The sequence below is a fragment of the Peromyscus maniculatus genome, chromosome 15 (genome assembly GCF_049852395.1).
Source record: "Peromyscus maniculatus bairdii isolate BWxNUB_F1_BW_parent chromosome 15, HU_Pman_BW_mat_3.1, whole genome shotgun sequence".
NCBI classification, from domain to species: Eukaryota; Metazoa; Chordata; class Mammalia; order Rodentia; family Cricetidae; genus Peromyscus; species Peromyscus maniculatus.
Window position 1 is genome coordinate 28,192,967 of NC_134866.1, and position 27,777 is coordinate 28,220,743.

The window sequence follows — 27,777 nt, forward strand, 5'->3', positions numbered from 1 at the left end:
GACAGCCCCCATTCATCACATTCCTGCACCACAGGCAAGACAGTTTGTGTGCTAGGCGTCCAGTTGGTGGGGTTCATAAATGTCACACCTTGGCATGCTTTTTTGTGTGAGAGTGAAGAAAATGTACACAACCAGCTGGAGACAGAGACTGTGTATCTAGTGGTTCGCTTTCATGATTAGACATGGAAAGGCTGTGCATTTGTGGTCTAAAATGACTTTTGGAAAAACCTACCCTTGAGCTTGCCAGGGAATCCAGCTCAACTGTATCAGTTCCTGCAATTACAGCAGGGACCCGTTCAGGTCAACGGAGGGAGGTCTCACTCTGAACAGAACAGATTGCTCTTTCCCTCTTTCGGCCACGGCAAGCAGCGCATTCTCCCTCCCAGGTACCAGCAGGAGCTGGCGTCGGTTGACTGAGAAAGACTGACCAGGGTTGAGGCTGAGTTTGGCTGAGATGTTTCCCCATGCGAAACTTTATTTTCTTCTCCTTTGCGTCTCTAAAAGCCACTGCTGAACACCAGACGATCTGCGTTCTTGCTAGGTGGAAATACAACCTACCTCTCGTTAAAAGACATTCTTCTCAGGCTGCTCTCTACCTGCGGGAATGTTGCTGAGCTAATACCAAGGAAGGGTGGAAAACACCCAACCAAATATACTATTCTAAGAGTTCAAAATCGAGAGAATTACCATTCCTTAAAGTTCCTGTGCTTGTCTTGATTAAACCAAAGAACAAATGAACACTCCTAACCCCTTTTGTGATACTAAATTTAGAGAATTGATAGTGTTGCCGTTAAAAACTGCCCCCCCCCTTTGAAACAGGAATTCTCTGTGTAGCAGCTCTGGCTGTGCTGGAACTTGCTGTGTGGACCAGGCTGGCCTTGAATCACTGAGATCTGCCTGCCTCTGCCTCCCAAGCACTGGGATGAAAGGCGCACATCACCGCCCAGCTAAAAATTGCTTTTATTTACAATCATTCCATCTATTCCTCACTGATCAGAAGGTTGTTGGCTCTCCCCCTTGAGGCTTGCTGCGGTCCTGGGCTCTTAAAGGGGATGAGTGGGCTAGTGTCTGATCTGGATGCTCGAGGGCAGCTATAGAAGACAGTCAAGACAGTTTTCTGTAGAGAAACCAGGGTCGGTCGCTTACTGAGCAGCCAGAGAAAGTGAGGAAGGAGCCGCCACGGCTGCCCTGTGTCAGCAAAGGGCCTTGAGAACTAAACGCTGCCTCTGAACTGGCCAAAGTGGCATATGCTACTTTGGCCAATCCCGCCACGAATGGCCTGGCCAACTGTCTCCAGACCCGACGTGGATCCAAAGAAAATGTTGGGGGCCAGTGATAGAGTTTTCCCATGTAATAAAGCTCCCTAGATCACAATCGGGGGTTGGGTGCCATGATTACCCAGCAGGCAGTTCTCACTTTCGGGACAGAGACACCCCAGTTCACCAGCGTGCTGGCTGCGTTTCAGCCGTCTTTCCTGGAGGCTGCTTTGAGCCCCCACAAGCACTGTGCAAATGTGGACAGCACATCAGACTGTGGTCCCGCCTGAATTCTCTCAGGGAACCCCCTCACGGACCCGGAGGCAGTCCTACAGAGCCACGGCCTGTCTGAGGACACATCCGAGGTGAAGGCTCAGCTGTGGCTAAGAAGGATAGCCCAGGACAGTGCCTCAGTGGGATGCTCCAACCTCAGGGAGGCCTGGAAAAAAATGTAACAAAGCAAGAAACAGCTGTGAAAACGAGGTCACCCGATTCACCGGTGCTCTAAAAGTGGCCCCTAGCTTTCTCCACCAGGCATGTGCTGTCTGTTCCATGACTATCAATCATCTTCTATTGACTTGCAGCCACAGCAGACTCCTCATTAGTGTTTCATTCCTGGTAGTTCTCAAACCTAGCTGCACATTAAACTAAGCCCAGGGGCTTCTAAAAATACCAGTGACTTGGTCCTACTTCAGACCTTCCAGTCAGAATCGCCAGGACACTGGAACACCAGGAGTTTTTCCCCAGGATGAGTGATGGCTACAAGTCATCGATCCATACTCTGCTGGACTTGAGAAGAACTAATAATATCATGATTTGTTAATGCCACATACCAGCCAAATGCTTCTTTAGTTTACTTCACTGACTTCTCTTAGCAAGCTTCTCCATTTTGCAGAGCAAAAATTAGATGCTCACAGAGGTAAAGTGGCTTGTTTGGGGTCACACAGTGGGATAGGGGTGATTGCAAACAGACCCCATCGGTCTCCTATTCTGGATTCTCTGCCTCCTACAAATAGCACAGGGGGGTGAGGGAAAAAAAAGATAAGCTACCAATCCATCCATACCTGCCAGGGAGCTGTTCATAACCAGGAGAGGTCCCACAGTGTCATGGGTTAATTGTGTGCATCTCAAAGACAAAAAGATGCTATAAAATCCTCTATATTTGTGAGTACAAATTTATTTTGAAATGATGTTTTCATAGACGGTCTCAATAAGGTCATTGGAGTGGGCCTTAAATATGACGATGTTCTTATTAAAAAGAAGAAATTTGAACCCAGGGTCAGACACGCACATAGGCAGAGTACCATGTGAAAATGAAGGTGAGGATCAGAGCAAAGCTTTTACAAGCCAAGGAACACCCACGATTGCCAGCAAACCCCCCGGAGTCGGGCAAGGGGCGCAGGGCAGACCGTCCGTCCCCTCAGAGCCCTTACCAGAAACAACTTCACTATCACACTGATCTCCGACATGGGCATTCTGTCTCTGTGGCAATCTTCAAGTGGATAAAGATGGCATGTGTGGAAAGTTGAAGAAAAAATAAGGCTCCAGATAGAGCAACAGTTCTCTGTTGTGTGGCGCAGCAGGCTAGCTACGGTTGGCAGCATTGGATAGTATATTTTAGAATAGCCAGTAGAAAATAGTCAAACGTTTCTAACATGAAGAAATTATAAATTCTTGAGGTGATGGATATGTCTATTACCCAGACAGGATATTTTACATTGTGTGTATACATTTCATTTTGTTATCTATCTCCTAAGTAAATACAATTACTATGTGTCAATTAAAAATTACTTTAAAAAACCTACAGGTGCCTGAGAAGATGCTGTACTCAAATCCAGGCCCTGAATGACCTTGGGCTTCACTGGGCACTGTGGTGCACTCTAATCCCAACATTCAGGAGGCAGAGGCAGGCAGATCTCTGTGAATTCCATGCCAGTGTGTTCTACAAAGTGAGTTCTAGGACAGCCAGGACTATGTAGTAGGATCGCATCTCACAAAAAAAAAAAAAAAAAAAAAAAAAAAGGAAGGAAGGAAGGAGGGAGGGAGGGAGGGGAGATGGACATATGGATGGGTGGAGATGTGGACACAAGCCCGCATCCCTAACCCAGAACCTATCTCTAGTTGATAACCACTTAAAATGAGAATTTAGTTTTCTAAAGGACGTCTCAATGGGGAAACAAACTACTCTTAAGGGGAGGCTGTATGCCCAGAAGTAGATGGCCAACAGGAAATGAACTCTAAAGCATCACTGGAGCTTCCTCGTCTCAATTTAGTGTTTTTATGGGATTCTTGGGTGTACAAATGAATGGGTTTCTGTCTGTATCTATTTCTTGTGCCTTTTCTTCAGCTCTTTTCCTCATGTTTGTTTGCCTAGTCCTGTCCTGATGCGTTAGTTTTTGTTTTATCTTATTATGTGTTATTGTACTAGTATAGCCTGTTTGTTGTCCAATGAGAGACAGAAATGGGGTGGATCTGAATGGGAGGAGAGCGGGGGAGGAATGGGGAGGAGTCGAGGGAGAGGAAACCATAATCAGGATATTATAAATGAGAAAATCTATTTTCAGCAAAAGGGGGGAACCCTACAGACTACCATCTTACACCTGAGGAGATGGTGGTTTGATAATTTATCCAGTTGCCCAAGTTCAAGGATGATGGATGACAAACTGATTCACCAAGTACCTGATGTTCCCATTCAGGTCCTTTTCCCTTTACTCTTAAGTTTCCCATTAACTTTGCTTAAACCTTAGTTTATTGTTAAATATTACTTGTGATTATCATCTCATACATCTTTCAAGATGTCTCTTGTACCTGATGTCCAAAAATACAGACGTAGTTACGATTATTGCCTATGGGTTAAGTATCAACAACATCTGGAATCTTCCATCTCTTTGTAGAAGATGGAGTTCCAGTTCTGTGTAGCTGGCTTGGGCTCTGAAAGCTCCCAGAGGATGTATGAGGACACTGGGCTCCTAAAAGATTCAGGACTGCCCCCTGCATCCTGCTTGCATTTCCTCCAGCTCCAGCCCAGGATGTTGGTACAGCTTGTGGTATAAGCAGCGAAGATGTAGGTGCATAGGAATATATGTGTAAAAACCCAGTCCCATAGCTCAGCTTTGCATATTGGAGGCAAATATTTGCTTAGCCTTACAAAGGAGGCTGTTGTGAGATGTGTAGGTGCCCTGTGGCCTCCTCTGCTGTGCTCCCAATGGCCTGGGTCCAAAAAGATCAGTTATGGTCTGGCAGTAGACAGTCAGGAGCTGTGCTGGATTCAAGGTCTCTTTATATCAGGGCCAACTTAAAGAGTAGCTAATGAAGGAGACTATCTGGCCGATTTTCAGAAACACTTGATGAGTAACCCACATTTCCCTATCCTTTTGAGTAAAATAAATACTCCTTGTACACAGTTGGGTGAATTCAGAGATTCTACAACCACGGCTTTATCCCTTTGATTAAAAAAAAAATATGTGCTAACTACAAGCAAAATTCAAATCATCCCTCAGAAGTGGTAATTTAACTGTGCTGGGCATTCATATCTAAACGTCGAAGCCCTCTCCAGATCTTTTCCTGAGAAGTTTTATTTAGAGAAAATTTTAAAGAATGGGATCAGGGAGTTGACATTGTCTCTAGATATGAAATATTTCCATCTGAAGAAAAGCCAATCCACGCTTGCCAGAAGACTTTGACAGTGCTGTCTCTGTTTGTTAATATGGGACAAAAGCAGGAAAGGAGCATGGCAGCATGTTGGTCAGCCAGTCAAAGGTGCCATCAACTTGGTTGAATTACATGGCTCAGGGAGTGACCCTTCTCTGGCATGTGCAGGAAACTCAGCATCAGAATCTGAGCCATGGATCTGTCTCTATGAGGCAATGAGAAATGGATATGCAAAGACCAGCCCAGCACTTAAGAAAATTCATTGACAATGAAAAGCACAATTCCCCATTGGCTACATAAGTCACACTATTTGATGAACAACAGGTCCTCTGTAGAATAAGAAGCCAAATTCTGATTAAGAAGTTTGTGATAGGCATAAGTGTGTGTGTGTGTGTGTGTGTGTGTGTGTGTGTGTGTGTGTGTGTGTATGTGTGTGTAAGGGAATTTGTTGAATATCATCAAGCATTTGTGTCAGTCAAGGACTAAACAGAAAAACAGAACCATGCTTGGTGTTTCAACAGAAAGAATTTAATAGAAGGAACGTATTTGCAAACAGTGATGTTGTTATCTGAACTTAGAAACTTGGAGAAAAGGCTTTGCAAAAAGGTTTATGGAGGATGGTGCAGGCAGAAGTTTCTGCCTTGCCTGGTTCCACAGCCATTTAGTCCCAAATAAACACACAGAAGTTTATATTAATTATAAACTGTTGAGCCTATTGCTCAAGCTTACAACTAACTGGCTCTTATGCTTAAATTAACCCATATTTCTTGTCTATGTTTAGTCACGTGGCTTGGTACCTTATCTCAGTCAGGCATCCTCATCTTACTTCCTCTGCATCTGTCTGGTGACTCCTTGACTCCGCCCTTCCTCTTCCCAGAGTTCTCCTAGTCTGGTACCCCGCCCCCATACTTCCTGCCTGGCTACTAGCCAATCAGTGTAATATTAAACCAATTTGAGTGACAAATCTTTGCAGTGTACAAAAGCATTATCCCACAGCATTTCCCCCTTTGATATTTTCAAAACAAAACCCCTAAATTTAATCTCCTTTGTTTAGCTTTTTTGCTGACCATTATTCATAACAATTTATAACCAACATTCTAAACAAAGACAAACATCCATAATCCATTTTTGGGGAATGTAGGCATAGTTTTCTAGGCTACTTTCTGCTGATTGGGGGTACTGGTAATCTTATGGGGACCCAAAGAAAATTTATGACTGAAAAATTTATCAAGTCCTGACTGGAGTAGTCTGTGAGGCTGAATCATCTCAGCCAGCAGTCTTGAAGTCTTTCTGGATTCAGAACTCAGAGGAAACTGCAACAGAGGCTCTCTGAAATGTTGGATCATCTGGACCATCTGTTCCCATTTGAGATTTTTCAGATATTGTAACTGTAATTCTTGCTTGATAACTGTTTTTGTTATATGTAATTTTACTATGGTAAAATGAAAACCTTCCTTTTGGATTAGACAGAAAAGGGGAAGTGCTGTGGGATGTTCTTTTTGTATGCTGTGAATATGTGTTGCTGCTACTGATTAATAAAAATGCTGCTATGGCCTATGGCAGGGCAAAATAGAGCCAGGCAGGGAATCCAAGAAAAAGATACAGGCAGAAGGAAGGTGGTGTCAGGGGAGATGCTGACCACAGCTGGGAGAGCAAGATATAATGGGACACAGGTAATACCATGAAGCCACATGGAAAAACATAGATTAATAGCAATTGATTGAATTAAGTTGTAAGAGCTAGCTAGCAAGAAGCCTGAGCCATAGACCAAACAGTTTGTAATTAATATTAAGCATCTGAATTCAGGTACTGCTGTGGATATCTGTATGCTGTGAATGTGTTCCTCTGATTGGTTAATAAATAAAGTGCTGATTGGCCAGTAGCCAGGGAGGAAGTACAGGCGGGACAAAGAGAGAGGAGAATTCTGGGAAGAGGAGGGCTAAGTCAGGAGATACTGCCAGCCACTGTCATGAGAAGCAAGATGTGAAGGCAGAACTGGGAAAAGGCACCAAGCCACGTGGCTAAACATAAATAAGAATTATGAGTTAATTTAAATGTAAGAGCTAGTCAGTGGTAAGCCTGAGCCATTAGGCCAAACAGTTTAAATAATATAGCATCTGTGTATTTATTTGGGTCTGAGTGGCTGTGGGCCTGGGCAGGATTAGAGAAAATTCTAGCTACAGGGTACTGGCAAGCTGAAAAGATTTATCCGACTACATGAGGGCAACTATCCAACTAAAGATATCACCCGTGTTGGGATCCAATTAGACACATTTTGGAAATGTGAACAGGTGCTGACTTAGAGCCTATGGTGACTACCAAGTTGAAGGCCATTGCTTGAATGACGCAAATAGCAAACAAAAGAAACAAGTGTCCTTGAATCTGCTTACTGTCTAGCATCTTCTGGTACTCCATTAGTTGGAAAAGAAACTAGGAATTTTGTGGAGTCTAAGTCTCTACATCCTAGAATGGCATTTTTAAGGCTGAGTTAGAGCCAGGGAACTGCTGCCCAGTTTCAATGACCTGGTATGCCAGCCACTTCCCTGGGAATGTTCCTGCCACAAGGAACTGATGCTCTGGTTTTGGCAAAGGATTGGAGACACATCTGCTAGGCTTGTCTGCCCTACTTCACTTTCATAAATGATATTCAGGCCATTTCCACTTTCATATTTAATTTGTTTCTCCACACAGAGGACAATTGATTATTTATACAAAAGCTTTAGTTTTTATATAGTCCCCTAGAGCTTCATCCAAGACACCTTCCTCAGAAAGCAATCCCAGCTCTACAGTGCCCTTTCTTTCTTCCTTTTTCTTTTCTTTTTTTTTTTTTTAAAGGGTTTCTCTGTATAGTTTTGGTGGCTGTCCTGGGTCTTGCTCTGTAGACCAGGCTGGCCTCGAACTCACAGAGATCTGCCTGGCTCTGCCTCCCAAGTGCTGGGATTAAAGGTGTGCGCTACCACCCCCCAGGGCCCCAGTGCTGTTCCTCTTGGTTACTTTCTGTCAACTGGTTGCTCGCTCCACCTCTTGACCTCTGGTTAACTTTATTTAATCCCATTTACAATAAGCAAAAAGCTCTTGGATTAAAGGTGTGTGCTAGGGCTAAGCCACACTACAACTAGAAACATTTTTTTTCCAGTAAATAAGATAATCTCAGAGTTCACAATGTGATCAAATATCCTTCAACATTGTTTGTTATTTTAGTGTGTGGGTATGTGCATGTGCAAATGTACACATAGGCCAAAAGCATTGGAGCCCCCTGAAGCTAAAGTTGTAAGTGGTTGTAAGTTGCCTAACATAGTGCTGGGAAATGAACATGGGTCATCTGCAAGAACACTGTGTGCTTTAAACCACTGGCCCATCTTTCTACCTCACTTTCTCCTTTTTATTTGGTCCAGGATCCCAGCCCATGAAATGGTGCCACCCACATTGAGGGTAGGTCTTCCCACTTGAGTTAATACAACCTCGGAACTCCCTCACTAATATGCCCAGAGGTTTGTCTCCTAGGTGATTCTCGATCATGTCAAGGTGATAGGATTGACAATCACAGACACTAACATAACCTTTCCATGGCTGGCCTGCTCAATGCCAGTTCACTCACTGAGAAATGGAGGTTGACTTCTATCCATGGAACTAGTGTGATGCAGGCTTCAGTGAAGCCAGAAGCAGAAAGACCTTTGACACTTAGGACCCTTATTTCCCAGCAGGACTGTGCTATATCAGTTTCCTAGTCATTGGGAAGCAAACTGTATTCACTATGAAGGGGAGACAAGAGTTTTTTCAGAGATCTTCCTATTCTTCAGAAAGATCCAAGCTTATTCCTCAAAATGGTATGCTGCTGTCATCAGAAGTCTTGTATTAATCAGGGTTCTCCAGCGAAGCAGACATAAAGATACATACACATGATATACACATATACATATCCATTATATTGTGTAAATATAACTGTTCCTGTGTGTGTGTGTGTGTGTGTGTGTGTGTAGAGGAGAGACAGAGGAGACAGAAACAGACATACAGGGAGAGAAAGAAAGAATAAAGGAAAGAAAAAGAAAGAAAGAAAGAAAGAAAGAAAGAAAGAAAGAAAGAAAGAAAGAAAGAAAGAAAGAAAGAAAGAAAGAAAGAAAGAAAGAAAAGACAAGACAAGACAAGACAGAGACAGTAAGATTGACTAATTTTCAGGAATTGGGCAAGGTTCTATAGAGGAATAGAACTACTAGAATATAAATATATTTGTGTGTGAATGTGTGTGTGTGTGTGTGTGTGTGTGTATGTGTTGTAAAAATGGTTTCATGAGTTATAGAGAAGGCTCAGTTGATATAGTACTTGCCATAAAGCATGAGGACCTGAGTTCAGGCCCCCAAACCCATGGGAAAAAAAAGTCCGAGTGTGGTGGTGCATGCTTGTAATCCCAGCAATGGGGAGACAGACAGGTGGATCCCTAGGGATCCTTGGTCACCCAGCTCAGCCAAAGCAATAAACCCTTGCCAATGCTATCTCAAAAACCAGAGTGAAAAGTGACCATGATAGATCCCAGAACTTGACCAGTGGCTTCCATATGCACATACACATATGTTTATAGGTACATACATACATGTGCATGGGCACATACACACATGCACACACACAAACTGAAGCCAAAGATGATTCCTAAGGAGCCACTGGTCTTTAGCCCATGTTAGAAGGCTGAGAAGCTGGAGTCCGATGTCAGTGGAGGATGGCCTCAACAGTAGCAACAAGAATGGATATTCACCAATGAGAAGCAGAGGCAGACAGGCATGCAACTTTGCTTTTTCAGACCTCTTTGTATCTGGCCCACTCATTGGAGAGGGACACCCACTCTGGAGAAGAGTCTTCTCCCGCATTAATCCTTTCTAGAAATGACCTCCTGGACCTACCTAGAGGTGTTAAGTGATTACAGATCTCATTAGACTGACAATACCAACCATCACAGGCCTTGTGCTCAAGACAGCTGATGCTCCCAGGACGACCTGGCAGGCTGCAAAGCATGAATCAATACTGTAGTTGTGAGTTCACTGTAATCTTCAGCTGAACTGCCTGATGTTTGGGGACCTCAACCTTTCTCCTGAGTCTTTCAACTGATGAGATGAAGCTGCTCTAGCTTCATTTCTGTTGCCGTGATAACACATCCTGATGGGAAGCTCCACAGTCAAGATTAGAGAGAAATGAATGCTCCCATGCTGCAAAGCAAGCTGCTACTCAGCTAGTCCTCATCAGTCTTTTACAGTCCAGGGCCCCAAACCAGGGTATGATGGTATCCACAGTGGTCTGGGTCCCTCCTCATCAATTAGTGGTCAAAACAATCTCCCACAGACCTACCCATAGGCCAATCTGATCTACGCAAGTCCTCATCTAGGCACTCTTCCCAGGTGATTCTAGGTCATGAAAACTGGAAATGTAAAACTAATCATCATATAGGCTTGCTATATTATGAAGGTGTCTTAGTTTCTTTTCTATTGCTGGAGTGAAATATTGTGATTACAGCAGATTATAAAAAAAAAAGTTTAACTGGGTTTATGATTACAAAGTGTTAGAGTTTATGGTGGCAGAGCAAAAGCATGAGTGTAGGTGGCTAGACCAGCAGCTGAGAGTTCACATCTTGATCTACAAGCAGGAGGAAGAGAGCACACTGGGAATAACACAAGTGTTTTGAAACCTCAAAGCCCATCTCTGGTAATGTATGTCCTTAAAAAAGGCCACACCTCCTAATCCTTCCCAAACAGTTCCACCAACTGGGAATCAAGTATTTTGCTCATATGTCTTCTGAGCCAATGGAATTCATTCTCATTCAAACCACCACAGGATATTGTAATTTATCCAAAGGCTAAGGATTTATGTCAGTCACATTGAAAAAAATATACCTTCACAGCAACATCTAGATTGGTGTGTGACCAAAAAACTAGGCACTATATAGCTATCCAATTTGACTCATAAAATTCACATTTTAAGAAGTAAATCAGGGAGCCGGGCAGTGGTGGCGCACGCCTTTAATCCCAGCACTCAGGAGGCAGAGCCAGGCGGATCTCTGTGAGTTCGAGGCCAGCCTGGGCTACCAAGTGAGTCCCAGGAAAGGCGCAAAGCTACACAGAGAAACCCTGTCTCGAAAAACCAAAAAAAAAAAAAAAAGAAGAAGAAGAAGAAGTAAATCAGGGCCTTGGAGACGGCTTAGCTGCATAAGCTCACACATCCTTAGGGTTCCAGCTACATTTTCACCCCAGTTTGGCAGTTCCTTCCTTCCATGCTCCATCAATCCTAATATGTTCCCGTCTCTTGATCTTCGTCTCCTTGGCCAAAATGCTTCTCATTCAGTCATGTTTCCTCACATTTTCCAGATGTTAAAATGTATTCCCAAGCTGTTCATTTACCACTTAGCATCAATTATATGACAGATAAAACTTATTTGGGGCCTGGCAACTATTATTCTCTTACTTCCTTGTAAAAGCAAATCTCCCTCTTGCTCTTCTGATTTCAGAGGTTAAGTCATGGTGTGTGTGATATGCTGTGGTATGAGATACTCCATCGGGATGCTCTTGAGATGGACTCTCCATGCCTAAAATTGGACAGATAAAAAGAAATGTACATTTCATGTCTCTTTCTCCACCAATACCATCGTGTTTACCTGTAAAGTGGGACACTACAGACACGTATAGGATTACAGAACAAAATAATGGATGATGCTTGCCCTCTTAGCATCTGTAAGCCACTGAACTAACAGATCCAAAAGCCACTCAGTTGTCTTCTGTGTCTGACATATGGGTTCTGTGTTCGTAACTCGAGATGTCTCAACACTGTCTTCAGCGAGTTACTCCTGAATGTCCTCTACATAGCTGTCTTTTCAACTGAGATGTTGATGGGAATGAAAATACCATGGTTGTCATGGTAGAGACTTGTTCTGCAACTGATACATCATAAACATTTCATGAATTCTCACCAAGAGAATAAGTTGAAAATAGAAAGCAAGTTTATAGATTCATAATGCTCTGGTTAATTAAAGACTGCTTAAGGTGATACACACACACACACACACACACACACACACACACACACATATATGAGGTGAGGGAAATCCTTCCCCCATTTTAGTATCCCCAAAATATTTCTGGCAAAAGCAGAGTAATTTCTCAATATGGTCAGTCATTCTTTCCTCCTGGAAGCCCTCAGAAGTTTCTCTCCACATAAACAAAGCTCTGCATTCAGTCAGTCATGTTCTTCCTGCATCCCTCCCGGCCTCCTCTATAGTTACACTACGGTCACATGACTGGGTGCTGGCCAGTAGACGTAAGAGGCAAGGCACTTCTAAGTGTGGCCTTCAACAGTACTTAGGGAGACCATCTGACTTTTCCTTCCCTTGAACACTGACTTTGGAGGCTACATATTCCACATGGTGGAGCTGAGAGGGTGGAGCTTCTGTCAGCCCTGGTTCCCGAGAAACTGGCTGGAGATGACACTCTGCTGACTTACAAGACATGTACTCTAAGCTAGTAGTGAACTTCACTGGGCTAAGCCAATGTGCCTTCAGCATTCATTTGTCAAAATAGGCAGCAGCTAATATATACCCTTAACTCTTTCTCTCTTGAACGCTCTCAGAGTACTAAACTCTTAGCTGTAAGATTTCCAGATTGAAATTTGCATATACCTGTTGTATTCTTTTATTAGCTTTTTTTTTTTCTTACTGGCATGTATATGCCATAATGAGAACTTTTTCTCATTACTGTACTGTTTTTGAGACAGGGTCACATGTAGCCCACCCTGGTTCCAAACGAGTTATATTACCTAGGCTGGCCTTGAACTCCTGGTCCTTCTGTGTCTACCACATTATTCATATAGTCATTAGATATCACACTTGCTTTCCTGCTGTATTTTTAATACCGAACATAGTGCTGGATATGACAAATCTAGTATTTACTAATGAATAAATGGGCATACGGACAGATGTGATTGACTTAGCTTCAGACCCACCTGAGTTTGAGTACCAGCTTCTCAATTTTCTAGCCTGGTTACCTTAACCTTTGTAAGGCTCGGTTTCCTCATTAATGAAATGAAGTGTATAGCTTATAGAGTTGCTAGGAAGATTTAGAAGGACATCTTAGCAGTCTCTATAGCATCAATCCTGAGATCCACTGTCAACACTGGCCATTGTTAGTTAGAATTTATTAGGAAGACAGTGTCAAGTCAATGCAAGTTTTACTATGCTTCATGCTTACATGCAAATGATTCAGCAATTGTAACTTGAATTAATGAACCAAAAAGAAAATGAAAATTTGTTTAGTTTACAGACTAAAACAACCTCTTTCTGTTTATCTTCATTGGCAGTGAGAACTTTCACTTTTGTCAAAATCAGTTTTAGATATTACTGGGCGTTGGTGTTCAATAAATAGTTTAGGAGCCTAATGCAATTTAAAAGTATGTCTGTATCCATTTTGTTTCTCAAAGATGCATTTGAAAAAGTACGGATAGCTCTCTAGATAGAAAGAAACATCCTGAAGGAATAAAGCTAAGTTTATGAAAAATCCATATGAAACATAGAGTCTGCCTTCAAAATTAATCATCTGATTCTGCCGATAATGGCGCAGCTCCGTCTTGCCTGCTTTCATGGTCTGCCACAGTCTGTTCCAGGACTTTGCACGTATTAAGGAGTGGAATGTTTCCACATGAGTAATGCTGATGCTAGACACTCCACCCGAACCACAAGGGCAGCAGATCTGGGGCTGGCGTCCCAGATACATTTCTTTATTCCCAGCCTTAAACTAGGCAATAAAGGAACGGCTCTTGGATTGTAAACCTGGAGCCTCTCCAGCCACGTCCCATTGGTTCCTGTCTGCTGGTGTGACACGGTGCTCTCAGCTTTCACCGCTGTTCGCCTCATTTGTCTGCATACTTTTCCACAAACACAGTCAATACCCACCTTCCAAGGCAGCCTACTTGGCTGGCCCCATTGAGGATGGACTTTGATGGAAAAATCAGGTGATTCTTATGTACTTAATGGAAATGTGCATTGACTGACATTCTATGTGTTTTAGAAGCAGTAAGCGTATCCAGGGATTTTAGGGAAAGCTGCAGCCCACTTAATTGAATTCTGCCACCTTATTGGTTTGAACAAACAATGCACAGAAGCAGAACTAACATGCCTAATATAATATAGCTATCCAGTAGCAGCACCAGCAGTAAAACATAGATCTGTTGATGACTAGATGAACGGTCTTCATGATTCATAATCTTTGATGTGTTTTGTATATAGCACAATGAAATATTGCTCTTCAGTACAGCTGTCTCCCAGATACTCAAGTCCTTTATATACAATGCACAGTATTTTAATATCGCTTGTAACTATCGCCCCACACATTTTAAACCATACCTTGATTATTCATGATGCTGTATTAATTGCTGTTACACTGAGAAAATTCTTATGTTTCAAGTTTCTATTGTTTTAATCTTTTTTTTTCACTTTTTCTGTTTCTTCTTCCCGTTTTTCCTTTTCTGTCTTGATTGTCACCATCACTGCTGGCCAACATATGTAGACCAAAGCTGTGTGCATTAATTAGGGATTTAGAGAAAAACAACTGAAACCCTCACAGGATGTCTTCAGCAGAAAAGGCTTGCTTGGAAAGTTGTCGGGATCACAGATTTGATTGGGAGCTAGAAGCCCAGACTTGAAATCCTAAGAGAGGGGCAGTTTAGAGAGTCCCACACAAGTTGATTATTTTTCACAGGAACTGTCAGGATGTGATGTCATATCAATGGAGTCAGACCCTGCATAGTCCTGTACACTCATGAGGCTGCCGGGACTAATTCCAAACCTTTGTTGTCTGATTCTAAGTAGCATGCCCATTCCATCATTGCTAATGATAAGAAAAGAAGTCACCATGCTCTGTGATGGGGGTAGGCTTTGCGCACGACAGTAATGCTACATATAAGGAGAATTCTCACATAGAAAGGATGCAGACATTGGATGACCAACATGGTAACAGAAGGCAATGAACACATGTGAGGAATTCAGGGTCTGTGACAAGCAGCCAATTCACATCTGAGGCTGGCATACCAGGGGAAATCTAAACCGACCATGGTCTTATTACTTGTGTTTTGCCTATGAGTTCAGGCAAGAATCAGAGGTGTCTATTGTCAACCTAATGAGATTCACATTGCTATAAATGGATTTTCAAGATGTAATGGGAAATGTGAGGCTTATGACTTATCACTGACATGGATTCCTGACCGTGACCCCTTGGAGCTAAGAATCCCACATCTGTTGTCTAAGCCTAAGGCTTTACTAATAAGTTAAAGCTCCGGAGACAGATACAATTCTCTGGCAGTTATGCCAATCAATATCTCATATTTTCCAAGATGCAGTGGGAAATCTGCATACATCTGTCTTCAGCTCTGAAGCACACAGCAGCTGTGGGACAGCTGTTCAGCCTTGGGAAGATAGGGTTCATTGTCCCCTGTTGTCCACTGCTCAAAATCGGGTCCTTCTGTTCAAACAGCTACAGTTCTTGACAATATAGACCCAAACCACAGAGAGATTGTCCTAAGATTAATACATTTGTTCAGAAGTATTAAAATGGGAATCTGTGTGTCATAGTAAATTATGAACATATTCAAGGAGGATGAGACAATGGGAAACTTCTAAAGAGGGAATGGGGACTACAGGGGTTGATACAGAGGAATAGTGCATGGCTATTACAAGGGCTAATACCAAGGGCAGGGTCCAGCTGACCAAGTAGATGATTGTTGAGCAGACCTCCTTGCAGAAAGGTTTTCTGTGTAAGGTCGCTGTGAGATGGTGGAATTGTAGTCATGACCAAGTGTTTAGTGCCAGGTCTTTACATAAGCACAAGCTCCCCTCCTTCATAACTTCCCAGATGCATTTGCTTGTTTATGATTATGTCTTGAAACAAGAGACTCTATTTTGATTCTGACAACTTTCACAGGGAAAACCTACCGTGGGAATGTGTGGCCTAACTTAGTCATAATCACTAGAAATTCAAAACTTCACTTAGTAGGAACAGCCTACTAAGTGATTTTACTTTTTTTTAATGAGGTGAATTTTTAGATTTGCTCATTTATTGCACTCAATTTCCTCTTTGGTGACATCCTTGGCCCAAGGTTCTCTGCCATAGTCCATAACCATTTCACAGTTGCAAGCAACCACTTTATGGGTCTCCTTTGTCAATCATTTTGGCAGACACCTGCCCATTCTCCCAATGTCTTATGGCCATCATCCTTAATTAGATTGGTTTGGTGTTCAACACAAAGGGCTTCCACCTACTTGACCTGCACAGGCTCATCACAACTGGTTGCAACCACAGAGATGGGCCTGGTGCTTAGGTAAGCCTCTCACAGCTTTGTAAGTTCCATGAGCTGGGCCATCGGGGCTGAGGGCAGTCTTCAGCACCTCTGTAAAGCAGCATGAATGTCATCCCCAGCCTGTCAGTGGATTAGGATGAAGCCGAATTGTGTACACATCCAAGCCTCCAGCTCAGCGGCACCACTCTATAGGGAGGAAAGCGTGATTTTACTATGGTTCGAGAAAAATTTGATTAGTTTCCAAGACATTGAAATTTGATTTGATCCTCTACTTTAACAGAAAGTCGTGCAGTTACGGTGAGTTGCAGAACATTATGTATGGTTTCACACAGACCTCACATTGAGGGAAGGAAAAATGCAGAAACCAAATGCCATCATGACACTGTCCTTGAACTTTCTCTTGCATTTGCTTGAATTCATTTCTCATTCTTGCCTTGGACTGTCTCTGAGTCCAAGTCCACTGGATCCCAGTTTACCTTTTTTGATAATTTTAAAATACTATTTGAAACTGTATAACGTCATTTACTAATTTTATTACAACTCTTGTATCCTAATGGCATGATCCAGCTACAGGATACATTTTTATTAGAGATATTCAGACAGAAAAATTAACAAGGAAAATGCAAATTTAACAAAAAAAATAGTACTAATGTTACATTTTAGTTCCCCCTTTAATGAGTATGAACAAAGGCAAGATGACAATTGTAGCCTTTTGGTTCATTAAAAAGTATAAAACTTACATGAGGCTGGAGAGACGCCTCAGTGGTTAAGCGAATTTACTGCTCTTGCAGAGGACCTGAATTCAGTTCCCAGCACCCACATCAGATGACTTACAGATGTAACTCTAGCTCCAGGAGATCGGAGAGCATCTGTACTCACATGAACATACACACATACAGATATACATACTTACATATAATTAATAATAAAAACAAATACTTCCTTTAAAAGCATAAAACTTTTAGAAATATTCTGGAATTTCTGGGGATATGCTTAATCTTAAACTTAAAACTTTTCAATTTTATATCCACTAACATGTTTCCTCTGAAACTGTCAAACTGTCTACTAACCATTGAATGGGATAAATGGTGGCCCAAAATCACACTGCAAAATAGCCAGCCTTCACACCATGGGAAATAGTCAGTAGAACAGGCGGCATGGGGAGCCTAGAGTCACTGACAGTTTGGACAAAGGAACTAAAGGATTACTTAAAACAATGTTGACAGTTGTTGGCAGTGGGACTCAGAGTCCCCAGGAATGAATGAGTATAAGCCAATCAGCAGGGGAGAAAGGCAACTGTGAGCTTGTAATAGTAGGAGTTTTAGATATGGAACCTTGTTTTCCAGGAAATAGTTAGCATGGGGGCAAATGATGCTTACAGACATTCTTCCTCCTTGCCATGTGTCTGCCTGGGATGATGCAAGACATTTCTTCACTGTTCATCATTTCCAGCACATGGTCTGTAATCCTTATTATAACCCATACTCCAGAAAGATGTGTCCTTCAACAACTCTAGACTCTGAATGTGTTTTCTAAGTGTTTTTGCACAAACAAAAGTAAGAAAACAAAAACCTTTATGAGATGATCTTTTCTATACTGAGGATAAATTTCTTAGAATCCATGAGACCTAGCTTTGCAGCAGTGAGGAAGGCTGGAAGCCGACCTGGGCTGGGTAGGGTTCAGCAGGAAAGAGGTCTTGCCTGGCATGCACAAGACCCAGACTTCCAGCCACAGCACCAGGAGAAAACAGAGGTGCCCAACTCTATTCAGAGATAACTGGAGCCAGGAGGTACTTCAGACGCCTAGAATGAGCATCTCTTGATGGAGCTGAGTAAGCACTTCACCTTCCATTATAAAATCTGTGTCAATGGGTGCCTACAGAAAAGAGGCATTTGGAAGAGGCTCTGGGGCTCAGTGGACAGAAGGTCTCCTTCTTGCTTCAGCTCCTTGACTTCCTGAGTTCTCCACTGGGGGACAATCTGGATGATGATGATGAGGACGATCCCACTGGCAATGGATGAGAGCTCAGTCTGGTCAAGAGCATGTGTGCAGGTTTGCAGACCCTGCTGTAGCCTGGAGTATACTATCCCTGAGTCCTCTGGGTCACAGCAGGATTCGCTCTCCCATCTCTTCGCTTTTCCCTCTGTTGTGGATGCCAATGGAGGCTGCTTCTCATTTGAAATGCAGCTCTTACCTGTTACCTATGTTCATCTTCTCTGGAGTTCTCTAAAAATCTTGCACTCTTCTCAAACTTGGGTTTTGTCATCATGATCTCAAATCTGTTGACTTCAGGGTTATAGATAGAAGGGAAGTCAGAAAAAAGGATGTAGACAGAGCTGTGTGGGGAAGAAGCAGAGGGGGCGAGGGGCAAGCTGAGAGCTGCTTAGTAACTCCTCACTGGAGCCCCTGCCACGTTAACGTATTTAACCACACCTTGTTTCCACAGCGTGCTGGGCTGCCACTCAGTACACTCAAAGACAAAAAGATCCCAGAGAAATGTCATTCTCATCAGAATATGATAGCCTCGAGCCCAGACAGAGCAGCCTGAGTAAGACAAATCATGGGCTGCCGGTCGAGCGAGCAAGGTTTGGCTGACTCTTGGTGCATACTGCAGCAGGGAGGGGACAGAAATGTCAACCAGCCAGCAAGCCCCATGTTTCCCTGATTTCTTTAGGAGGAGGTTTAAAGCTTAGGCAATGCGCTAAGTTCCAGAACACAGACTTCCAAATACGTGCTGTTGGCATGCAATGTAGTTAACTTCTCACTGTTAACATGAGTTGTGGAGAGGAAATCTTCTCAAGCACATGCAGGGTGCTAGCCTGTTTTCTTTGTGGTGGAATATGGGCACATTTCACTCTCATCCCCTCTGTGGGCTCTATACTTTGTCCTACCTGTAATAGTTGTATATTATACTGCAAGTATAGACATATGAATTCATAAATCCCTTTAGGCCTGGAGCTCATTCTATGTATTTTGTTTGCCTAGGAGTTAGCAAAATTCTGGCTTTCACTGGATAAACTTTGAATGATGAGACACCATGACCACAGCAACTCTTATAAAGAAAAGCATTTAGTTGGGGTGACTTACATTTTCAGAGGTTTATTCCATTATCATGGTGCAACATGGTGGCATGCAGGTAGACATGGTGCTGGAGCAGGATCTGAGAGTCCTTACATCTTGACTCACAGGCAACAGGAAGTCATCTTAGATAGTGGGCGTGTCTTGAGCATATATGAGACTTCAAAGCCCACCTCCACAGTGACACACTTCCTCCAACAAGACCACACCTATTCCAACAAGGCCATATGTCCTAATAGTGCCACTCCCTTTAGGGGCCATTTCCTTTCAAGCCACCACAGATGTAATAGATTTATGAATGGTCATATCCTCAGGAAGACAATCACAGTGATATCCAGTACTATCTCCTTTCAGTCTTGACATGGGAACCAAAACATCAGGCATTCAAAATACCAACTGACCAAAACAGAATCCCTCTCCTCCAGGGACTCACTCAACAGGAAACCCAAGACTTTATATGAAGTTAAAGTGAAGTTTTTGGTTGGATGCAAAAAACTGGAGGAAAATTGAAGATGCTGTCAGACTTTCTTATAAGGACACAGTCATGCTGGATTAGGTCCACACTAACTCACTACCTCGTGCCTTAGTCTGTTCGGAAGATTGTAAGAAATGCCACAGATGAGGTCATTTTTATTTCTCAGGGTTCTGGAGGTGAACCAGCCAAGGTGCCAGCAGATTCAGTATATGGGCAGAGCCCCTTTCTTGTTCACAGACAGCCATTTCCCTGTGTCTTCATATACCCGATGGGTCCAGGAAGCTCACTCTTATTAGGGGGTCATCAGTCATGAGAGTTCCACTCTCATGACGTAATACCCTCCAAGGGAACTATATCCTGATATCATTGCTTTGGTGGCTAAGATCTAAACTTAAAAGCTTTGGGGACATTCAAGCATTCAGTCCATATCTCCTCTGTAAGGGATCAGTCTCCAGATACAGTCACTCTGAAGTCACACATATATACTGAAGGAACACAACTTGGCTCAATAATTATGGCCCATGAGAAGGCCAGAACATTCCTGAAGTCCAAACAGCCTGGGCCCAACACATGCCATATCCATTACAACTACCACAGCCACAGCCTCTGGGTTGTGGGCCCCCCATTGCCCTTCGAACAAGACAGACTCTGAGGGATATAACATGACAGCAGCTGGCCACAGTTCTAAAGACAGGATCTGGAATAGACCGTGATTCCCGTGATAGCTTTCCTACAGGGGCCTCTTGTGTAAATATTTCCTCATTTAAGTGACTTCACTGTCTGGCTTTCAGGCTAGCCCACATTTATTATGCATATTCTTTGTGGTCCCTCATATTACCACAGAGTCCCCATCCTCTTTATTTTACACTATTGTCTAGTTTCCAAGTAGCTTCCTTCCCATGAGAGCAGAAAACAATTGTGTTTGCTGATAAGCAAGGGACTAGGGCATTGACTTTCTCTTGACAGTTACATATTAGATAAAAGAACTTTAACATTACTGTATGTGCATTTTTAGTGGTATGTCTGTGTGTGTGTGTGTGTGTGTGTGTGTGTGTGTGTGTGTGTGTGTGTGTGTGAAAGTCAGGGGGTATCTTGGTTAGGGTTTCTATTGCTATGAAGAGATACCATGACCACAGCAGCTCTTATAAAGGAAAAATATTTAGTTGGGGTGGCTTACATTTTCAGAGGTTTAGTTCGCTATCATCATGGTGCAACATAGTGGGATGTAGGCAGACATGGTGCTGGAGAAGGAACTGAGAGTCCTACATCTTGATCTGCAGGCAACAGCAAGTGATCTGAGTTTCAAAGTGAATGTAGCTTGAGCAGAGGAGACCTCAAAGGCCACCCCACAGTGACACACATCCTCCAACAAGGCCACACCTCCAATAGTGCCACTCCCTATGAGCTTACAGGGCCAATTGCATTCAAACTACCACAGAGGGCAACTTGTGAGACTCAGTTCTCTTCTTCCTCTATGTGTTTTCTGGGGATTTAACTCAGGTCGTTAGGTTTGGCTGCAAACAGCTTTAATCACTGAAGCATCTCTCCAGCCTAGAATGTTTAAATAAATACAATATAGCTTATTTGGAATTCTGACCATTAGTACTTGACATAGAGTATGAGTCTGATAAAGAGCCACCAAGCAAAGGGACGGCAGATGTTGTCCACAGAGAGTTATACCCCAGCCTGTCAGGTGTGAGGCGAAGTGTCAGCAGCTCAGAAGGTCACAGACCATTCCCTTTGAAGGAGTAGTTGCTGGAAGCATTTGACTACATGTGAAGGTTTATGTCATGTTTTATTTGGCTAGGAGATTGTCTCACTTGCCTGGCCAGATACCTTGCCTGGTCTGCTACCATTACTATAACCATAGCCTCTTAAAGCCCTACACTGAGCCACCACCACTGATTGTTATGAGGGTGTCTTCTCATTCTCAAATCTAAGCTTAATAAGACAATCAGTGTACAGAACTGGTCTGTAGAGTGGGGTTTTGTAGCTAGAGTTTTCCTGCCTGGCCCACAGTCAGGACAAATCTTTGTCACCCGCCAGTCCCACAGCCGCTCAGACCCAACCAAGTAAACACAGAGACTTATATTGCTTACAAACTGTATGGCCGTGGCAGGCTTCTTGCTAACTGTTCTTATAGCTTAAATTAATCCATTTCCATAAATCTATACCTTGCCACGTGGCTGGTGGCTTACCAGCGTCTTCACATGCTGCTGGTCATGGCGGCAGCAGCTGGCAGTGTCTCTCTGCCTCTGCCTTCCGCTTCCCAGAATTCTCCTCTCTCCTTGTCCCACCTACTTCCTGCCTGGCCACTGGCCAATCAGTATTTTATTTGACATACAGACCATCCCACAGCAGGGTTTAGTTTTTAGAATCAGTTATGTGGTTGTGTGGGCTCGTGAATCTGAATTTTAAAGTAGTGGTCACTACTCTGGAGACTCAAAGAAATGTCCCTGCTATATATAATTCAAGCTAAGGACAATCTAGAGGCAGAATTCTTCCACAGAGGGAGACTTCAGTTTTTATATTAAAGTTTTCAGTTTTTGTAGCATGAGCTTCTGATTTAAATTTTAACTCATGCCAAAATCACTGTCACAGTACTATCTGGCCTAAGCATATTGTGATTGTGTGTGTGTGTGTGTGTGTGTGTGTGTGTGTGTGTGTGTGTGTGTGTGTGTAATACAAAAAATATTAAAATGACAAAACTACTCCACAAAACTTCACTTTCTTCATTCAATTCCAAATTAAACTTTTATATCTTTCTTTAAAAAGTTATGCACTTTTACTGGGAGATGGGGCCTGCCATTGGACACCTGTGATGGTCAGAAGACAGTTTGGGGGAGTTGGTTCTCTCCTTCCACCATGTGAGTCCCTGGAATCAAACTCAGGTTGTCAGGCTAGGAGGCACTCACCTGAACCCCCTGCGCCATCTCACCAGCTCTAAATTTATACCTTCAAGTGCTGTTCTTCCTCCAACCTGGGAATGATAGTGCTGTGGGATGTTCTGTATGTCCTATGGGAGCCCGTTCTCAGGTTCCTCGTGGCTTTACCCAGCAGTTCCACATAGAGGATGATTAGGACCATGGGCCTGAGTGCAGGTGTCTGAGATGGTCTGCACTTGGCTGTGCTGGGGGATGGTCTGTATGTCAAGTTGCTCTGATTGGTCAATAAATAAAACCTGATTGGCCATGGCTAGGCAGGAAGTATAGGCGGGACTAACAGAGAGGAGAAATAAAAGAACAGTAGGCAGAAGGAGATGGCCTGGAGCCACTGCCAGGACAAGGAAGATGTAAAGTACTGGTAAGCCACGAGCCATGTGGCAAGGTATAGATTTATAGAAATGGACTAATTTAAGATATAAGAACAGTTAGCAAGAAGCCTGCCACGGCCATACAGTTTACAAGCAATATAAGTCTCTGTGTTTACTTGGTTGGGTCTGAGCGGCCGTGGAACTGGCGGGTGAGAGAGATTTGTCCTGACTGTGGGCAAGGCAGGAAAACTCTAGCTACATGATAGTGCCTACACAATATGTATGTGGTTAACTTAGCAATAATTCAACCATTTAAAGTATGAACAATGGGCTGGAGAGATGGCTCAGTGGTTAAGAGAACTGGCTGATCTTCCAGAGGACCCGGGTTCAATTCCCGGCACCCACAAGGCAGCTCATAACTGTCTGTAACTCCAGTTCCAGAGATCTGACACCTTCATACAGACATACATGCAGGCAAAACACCAATGTCCACAAAATAAATTATGAAGTATGAACAATTTCAGTTTCAACAGGTTGCTTTTTCCAAAGGTGGCCATTAAGTTCTAGGGACAAAATTTGTATCTAAAGACTGCATCAAAACTATGGCCTTTGGAAACACAGAATATACTTGAGTGTTTTTCTGTGTCCTACTGGGACCAGAGGAGGTCCAAGAGACCCTCTTAGGCCTTGGCTGCCTGCAGGCCCCGTCACCCAGTTCTGAGCTCTGCCACAGGCTCTTCTCGTCTCATCTGCTTCTCCCACGTGCTTCACTTAGGAGCAAGACATAAGTTTCCTCTGCTTTCAGAAGGAACACAGGACAGAGATGGGAGAGCTGGAGTCTAAGTACAGTTCCCTGGAACTCTGGCGAAGCTATTGGATCATCAGAGAAGCAAGGTCACCATCCCACAACCAGACCTGCATTGTCCCCTCCGATGCTCTGCATAGGCTTGAGGCAGATGTGGAGTGACCTGGTGTTGCATTTCTCAGCCCATTACCTGGGGCCAGTGGCTGACTGTGAGCAAAATAACAAGATCTGAAGAACAATGTGTTGTCTAGTTCAAGAAAGGTGAAGGTTTTTTGAGAAGACTACTTCATAGCCACATCTGATACAGAGCTGTGAATGAAATACATTTGGCTGCTGGACATTTTTCATTGGTTCATTTGGTTAGAAAGCCTTTTCTATCCCCCAGATCCCATCTAACATTATGCCTCCTCTCCAGAAGTTGACACTTTAGTGGAGCAACAGATACTTATCACCAACAAATATATAATGATAAGCATATTTGCATATGGACCAGTGGATCCCTATACATTTTCAAGCCAATTGAGGTGGTTTGCCCGGCCCCTTTTATTCAGTCTCAATGAGTTCTTCATATTGCTCTGGGCTTTGTCTTTCTGATTAGGAGTTCTGCCAATAATAACAGTACAATGCTTCTAGCTATGGAAAATTGTTTCAGTGTGTCCAATGCACAACAGAGGCATCAGCTTTCCTGTGCCGCCCACCTATAAGGGGCCAGTACATGTACATGGCTCAGTCTCCTGCTAGTAAAGTAAAGGTGAAAACCAGCAAGAAGGAGGAAGGACTAAGGGTAGGCTAGGTCTCTGAAAGGTGGCCTCTCTACCAGCATGAATAGCTAATGAGCAAATAACTCACTATTCCCAGAAGAAAAGGGAGTTTTGCATGGTAGGCATGTTGGTTCATCTCCATTTTCAATCTGACTGGGTCTGCAATCAGCTAAGAGCTCTGGGCACACATGTGAGGGATGATTTATTATTATTATTATTATTATTATTATTATTATTATTATTAATGTTAACTGAGGTGGGAAGACACACTCTAAATGTGGACAGTACCTTCTGGCAGAGGCCTCTGTATTAGGCCTTCAGAGGTAGGGATCATCAGGGCTGAAAGAAGCACCCCTACCTTCGGAAGCATCTTACCAGCCCAAGTCTTTTCTTTTTTAAGTACTGAATTGTTTTCCAACTGTGGCTAACATCCTTCATGGACATGGGAACCCAGACTGAAAACCATTGGCTCTCCAAGAATCCTCCAGACCAATGGTTCTTGACCTTTCTAACGCTATGATCCTTTAACACACTTCCTCATGTTGTGGTGACCCCCTATAACTATAAAATTATTATTGTTGCTACTTCATAACTATAATTTTGCTATGGGTATGAACAGTAATGTAAGGATCTAATATTTTCAATGGTCTTATGTGGCCCCTGTGGAAGGGTCATTTGACCCCCCATAGGGGTATAGAGCCACATGTTGAGAACCACTGCACCATATTTGAGTAGCTGAGGCATCCAGCTAAGAGTTCTCAGCCTTTTCAATATGGAGATAGTTATTGCTAGACTGCCAAGACCATATCCTGTAAGCCAAGCTAATACATACCCTTTTAGTATACTGAATGTATATGTATGTATGTATGTATGTATGTATGTATATGTGTATGTATGTTTGTTTGTATGTATGTATGTATGTATAGCATATCAGTTCTGTTTCTCTACAAAACCCTGACTAATACAATAGGGATACGATAGTTATCTGCAGACTGATTTTCTTAGTCTTTCTAACATTCGAAAGTGGCAACTACTGCCCTAAAATATGTAGACTGAGTATTGGTTGGATGTTGGCTTACATGGTAATTAAGGGTTAGTCTGTCTCATGATGGGCCCAAACATGTAGGAAAATGAAGTCTTTGGATTTGTGTGGTTTCCCCCCATTGAGTTCTTATGGAAAGGGTCTTTGTGGTCTCCCAGAACCCGGCTCAGTGCCTTCTTCCACAGATTAATGTCCTTTGAATATTGCTTCCCAACAACCACCCACAAGGATCAGAAAAACTGGACTATATACAACTTTATTAAGTTAAGGCAGTTCTGATGACCTAGGCCCCTTTGTTCCAGGATTTTCCGTCAGAAAAGGCAGCCAGTGCAGTCTGAAAAGGATGGCTTCATATAAATGGGCCTTCTGGACTCTGACCATCATCGTGACGTCAGTTCCTAAATGCAAATTACAGCTGCTGTCTCTGACTTGACCACAAGCCACAGAGCCCCGCTCTAGCTAATGGCGCCCAGCCGCTCTCAGCAGCTCTTCTGTGAATCCTGCTCTCCTGGAATTAGGGAAACATCTGCAAGATTCATTTTATCCCCTGGAGTGAGGCAAGGAAAAATGCACATGCTGGCTCACTTGTTAAAAAGGAGGGATTTTCCACTGAGCTGGACCCTTGCTTCTGAGGAACGATGTAAATGGAGCGTCTCTGCAGCTGAGGTCTCGGCATTCACAGACACTCAAGGCTCAGGGCGGAGGGGGGGGGGGGGTTGTCTGCGCCAGGTCTCATCTTGGTGGATAGAAGAATTTAAGGGTGAGCATACTGGGTAGTTGTCTCCTCTAAGACCCTGAACCACAAGAGAGTGAGACAGATGGGACTGTGGAAACTTCTAGACTGAACACACTGTACAGCTCTGAAATAGGCATAGAGTTAGGAAGATTGACATAAAACACTGTCTGCTCAATCAAGACAAAATTATATTTTTTTCTGAGTCAAATATGAATGACCAGGGCTCAGGATCAGAAATTCAGGTCACCCTTACTGACAAATTCCCATATGGAAGTGGTTACATGAACTTTTTTAGTATCACAGAAAAAAAAATGAAAGTCACAATCGAGAGCATTTGCAAACACATTGTTGAGGACATCAGGCAGACAGGATGTAGAAATGTGGGAACATCTCTGCTGTAGATCTCAAATGCTGATGACATTCTTAACTTTTGGATTGATAGAAGCTAGAGTCTGCTATATTAATATATTCCAAAGGTTTTGCCTGATATTTGGAAGGTTGTTGGGTTGTTTACAGAAAGTGAGTAGTTAATGGGAATACAGATAGCCAGAGATAATTTTGGTTCTGGATCTGCACGTTCCCATTCTCCACAATGCAGTCCTAATCAGCCAGTCAGTCCTGAATCTTCAACATGAAGATATGACCTTCTGGGAACTTGATTCTGCATGGTTTACCTTCGGGAGCAATCTTTGCCATCCATGAAGAGGCATGAAGAGAACTAGCCCACCTGAGACATTCATTTCTACAATCAAGATTTCTTCTTTGGTCTTTCTCTGAATGTTTTGATTTGGGAGTCTGAATTTTATTATTATTTATTTTGGAATTCTGTCTTCATGAAAAGCCTGATACCCATAATAATCCAGGCTTAGAATACACAGAGTTAAAAAGTGAGTTTGTAGAAAAATCCTTTCATTTATCAGATGGTTAGAAACTCTAGTGAAGGATTCAGTTCTACTCATGCATGCTCAAAGATCAAAGGCAGGCAGCCCTTGGTAAAAACTGAGTTGTGTTCATATATAATTATAAATGCATGTGGATTGATTCTCTAAAGGGTAGCTATTTAAAAGAACAAAATTTCAAAAACCTAAATTGCAAAGATCAAAATGACTCTCATTAACTGTTCAGAAAAAAAAAAAGGTTATATCCAGTCATCAGAACAGAAGACTCTCCATTTGGGTGTTTTGTAAGACAGATTTAGCAAAGACAAGAAAACAGCATAGAGTCCAAAGCAAACTGATTAATAACAGCTCACTTTGCTTGTATGGATTAAAGTCGGGGGTTGGTGGTTTCTGTTGCCACTGTTCAAATTCAGATGCCCAAATCTGGGACTCCCAAAAGATCAGGTTCTTCTCCTCACTGCTTCAGGAACTCAGTCAGAGAGCCAGTGGTGCAGGAAAGGAT

The 27,777-nt window shown here is 43.0% G+C and overlaps 1 long non-coding RNA gene across 1 annotated transcript in view; it reads left to right on the forward strand.

Annotated features, from left to right (window-relative positions):
* The window catches only part of LOC143268647 (uncharacterized), a 63,524-nt gene that overhangs the window by 28,670 nt on the left and 7,077 nt on the right, over positions 1 to 27,777 (forward strand). The window lies entirely within an intron of this gene.